We start from the raw sequence: 4,647 nt of genomic DNA, 5'->3' as shown, positions 1-4,647 counted from the left end.
TAAACAATTGGTTCCAAGTCAACAATGTTGAAACTTTGAAATGGCTAACTAAGTCTTCACCATCAACACAAATTTATGCAATTAGGGGACATTTTACTTCATCAATGGAGCTGAAATCTACTACCAAAGATGAATGGTATAAAACAGGAACACCCATGAGAACAAGAACATTTGAAATAATTCGAAGCAAAATAGTTCCTACACAAGCTTCTAATTGTGTATTTTTTTTCCCTCCTATTTTTTCCATGTTGGCCTTAAAGATTTTATTCTGGGTCAAATATTGAGCTGTAATATTTTCTGACAATAAAATACATACAAATGATTTTTTTTTGTCTTTTTTTACTTGTATTTAAGGTATTGATCAAATCTGAGGATCAAAAAATCATCAAATGATTTTTTGATCCTCAGTTAATATAAGTCCAATTTTTCAAAAAAGTTTACAAGCCTTAAAGCTTTAACTCAGACTGTAAATAGCCCAAAGATGTGGAAGTCATAGGGTGACAAATCTGAACTGTAGGGTAGATTTCACAAAACTCCCTTTCAACCATTAGTAATCACATTGCTTGCTTAGGTTGATCTTGGCAGATACAATATAATTTACGTCCCTTCAAAAATCTTTTTACAATACTTGTTTACAACCATTCGATCCAAAGAGTGCTTACTATAGACTGCCATTATTTAGGGAAAAATGTCGACTGAAACCATACTACGAAGTATTGTTCCAATCTAGATACATTCATGTATGCCAGATTTTTCTTTCGATTAATGTTTTCTACTACGAACAGCTTCTACTGTTCAACACTATGTGCAATGCACACTTTCTACACCCCTTTATATCCCTGTTTGATGGTGTTGTTATAGCTACGGACATTCTGATATAATCAGACATGTCGACCTTTCTTTAGGGTAACCCTTATATTTAGTATTTTAAATGTATAATATTTAACTTTTAAAGAAGGGTCAGGAAAATATTTCAGGTGTTCACAATTTGGTTAGTTATTCACATTCTCTTGTAAATAAATATAAAAGACTGACATGAACACCAACAGTAATATAATTTTACAGGTAATAAAAGGATTCCAATTTAGCAGTTACAGTTCCATTCCTATAGTTTGACAAGTCATCTTTACCACAACGTTAAAGAGAAAGGAAGTCACTTTAATATAAGTTTACATTTATAGAAAAAGTTTGAATAGATTCCAGTACAAATAAAATCATCAAATATGAAAAGAAACAGGAACACAGAAAGAAAACAAGAACAAGAAGGTTAATACAAAATTTAGTTTCATGTAACCATAACATGCACATTTAACAAAAGGCAGTACCGTATTTTCCTGCATATTATCCGCAAGTCTTTAAATTTGCCTGAAGAAAAAAAAATCTTCATATAATTAGCAGCAGCGTATAATCCGCGTACAATACAATGTAAAAAAATGAAATTTTGATTTAATATACAATTTTAGCAACTAAATTAAAAACGTGAAAGAGTGATAACTTTTAAGGTATAATCAAAATTAATCTAAAGAATAATGATTTCTTCTTAAAATTGTGATTATAGTACCCTAATTACTTAAAGACAAAGAGTCAAGACAAGGGAGCAAACAGTCTAATCTTGTGCAAATGAAGGCTTTGTGCGTAACAGTATGTTGTTTATTTTCCATAGCCTGAACAGCATAAGAGGAACATTCAAGCTATGTAAAAAAAAAAAAAAAAACCTATAGGCAGCGAAGGACATTCAAGCTATGTAAAATAAACAATATACAGGCAGTGATAACGGTCTCGGTGAATCCTACGGTAAATATTGAGGTTCAATGTTGTTGAGAAAAAAAAAATTCATATAATCCACAGGAAAAATACAGTAAACTCAATATTCTTGAGAAAATTTTTATAAACAGAAACAAGTGAAGAAACTTATGACAACACAAGGAAAAACAAGTACAAAGAAAATATCAGTATTGTTTGCATCTCACATTTGAATGTAACAAACAATAAACATTCTATGATTTATGGAACAGAAATACAGTTCTGGACAGACATAGATACAACAATTACAAACATTGTTTACAAAAGCCATTCAAACAACAGTGTCTTTCCTGCTGAATACACCAAGTTTTGAAGCATATCTACTTGCTGTTTGCTTCGAGAATTTGACTATGATAGTTCATAAAATCTGAACTTTTTTGAACAATTGTTATCCACACTTGAACTGAGGACGTATTTAACACCTCACTTTTTTGATACGCAATAACTTTTAAGATTTTTAAGAATGACACAAATCAATACATGAGCAGGAGAAGATGCTTTCTTTCGTAGTACATACAAACATAAAAAATGTCAAAACTTACTGATTGATTTCACTCTGTAGATCTGAATTCTGAATGATGGACTGCCTTTGAGAGATGGTAGATTGCGATTTGATTTTGATTCTAACAATCATAGAAAATTGGTAGAGGCTTAAACACAAACACTTCAAATAATAACATTTAAACAAAGCTTGAACACTGTAAAAAGGTTTCTCTCTAAAAAGATTTAAGAAAGCATAAAATCTAGGCATTGCATGATCTAGTGGAGATCACTATTATTAAATTCAAAAAATAATCACAGTAGTTGGCTGTTCAACATAGTCCACTATTAGGGAAATAGAAATAACTTTTAAGTAAAGTAAGAAATAACATTTAACAGAACAGTATTAATAAGAAATGACAATGACAAAAGCTTTTGTCAGATGTCTTTTCATCCATAAGCTCTTTTTTTTTGCATTAAAAAAGCATTCCTTGTAATACTGGAATACCAAAACACGTATCTGCAATAATCTGCAATTTGTGCAATCACACATCAAGGACGTAGCCAAGGGGTGGGTCCATGGGGTCCGGACCCCCCCCCCCTTCCCGAAAGATCCCTCTCCTTTTTTCTCAGTTGTTGCATCTCTCATCAACAAAATTTTCCGAAAGATAATGATTTTATAAAACGCAGCATTCTCCCCCCTTAAATATTTAAATATTCCCAGTAATCGGCAATTTTCTCACCACTTGAGTCAATTCAGAACACGAGAACCTCGTGCAACAACTGCAGGTTTCCAATTTTCGTCTGCTTTTTGCTGTGTCACCTACTCCGTCCGAAACAGGGAAATGTCCCTTTCGACTTTAAAAGCAGCTGTGTCCTGTGACCTTGAAATTCAGCCCCCTCTCCTTGGTCCAACAAATTGCCATTGCCAAAGTAAAAACAAGCATTTATTGCCACTTCCGCCGTATCCCACAGTCTCATTGGCATTCTCATCTTTATTTCTTTCTCTTTTCTTTTTGGATTTTCGTGGATTTCGTAGACGCATGTTGTACGAAAGACAGCCAGAGTGAGGTGCGTTCCTGGTGAATCAGTAATTGAATTCCGATTCTTTTCTGTTTTAACACGCAGTTTTTATCTACGTCATACTTATAGGAAACATATCTTGAACAAAATTGTATGCAAGAGAAAATTAAGTTTACCCAAACTAGGTAAGTCGCAGTGCTCCCTTTTAAAGTTTTCTTGATAATACCAGCAGTTTTACGTGTTAATGTGTTTTTCCATTTAAAACCTAATTTTAGATTCTAAGCCAGCAGCGAAAAAAGAAATTCAACACATTTCGTGTGTTTGAGGATGAGAAAAATAATTATTGTTTTTTTTTTTTCATTTTAACTCTATATTTTTGGCATGGTTCATTTCAGATTCATTTTATATTTTGATAAAAATTTTATTTGAACTTTTAGCTTACTTTTAACATCTCTCTTCTTTCTAAGTAACAAATTACGTAGATTTTTTGCTGATGTTTTCCCCCCAATATTTAAGCATGATCATGGAACATATTAACTGCCCCCCCCCCCAAAAAAAATCGTGTTTGAAGGTAAAATAAATAAAATAAATGAATAACTAAGACTTGAAGTTGATGTAACAAACTTTTTACGGTATCAAAATTTTATAGAAAAATTAAATTGAAAATTACTTGAATATTTTACTGTGATCAGTTTATGAAATTACAAGTTCGGCCATATTAACGCATGTAATAAGTAATTTATTAGAAATCATTACTTTTAAATCTTACTGAATTGTGATTCTATGATCCCAAAAGAAAAAGTTAGTTTTTAATTGACGAAAAAAAATCTTATTCGATGTCGTTCCATAAAACATATTTGTATTTGCATCATTGGAATACATTTTCTGATTGTTATTCACTGGCTTTGTACTAAGGAGTTATTGAATTAGCATCTATGCATCCATCTTTAGTAAATTGTGAAGGTAGCATTAAATGTAACAAAAAACAGGCATGTGAATTTAACTATAAATTACTAGGTGAAAATTACCGCTGTTTACTGCATTACAAGCAAAGAAACAAAAAAGGTGAATACGAGGTAAATGTTTTTGAGCTTTTCTTTTATATATTGCCTTTTTTTTTAAACACTTATTTTCTTCAAGCTAAAGATATTTACTATTTCTTGCAATAGAGTGTTTTGCTAACATCGTACTGAAGAAAAAAAATCATTACCTGCGTCGTAAAATATGATATGTATTGTTGTTAAAATTAACAACATGTTGTTAAAATAAAATTACACAGATGCTTAATTTAATTCATTAGGTATACATTCCATTAATCGGCATGTAAAAGATCCCTTAGGT

Source organism: Uloborus diversus, chromosome 8 (assembly GCF_026930045.1).
Source record: "Uloborus diversus isolate 005 chromosome 8, Udiv.v.3.1, whole genome shotgun sequence".
Lineage (NCBI taxonomy): Eukaryota > Metazoa > Arthropoda > Arachnida > Araneae > Uloboridae > Uloborus > Uloborus diversus.
The sequence above is the reverse complement of the archived record's forward strand: the minus strand, read 5'-3'. Positions refer to the sequence as shown.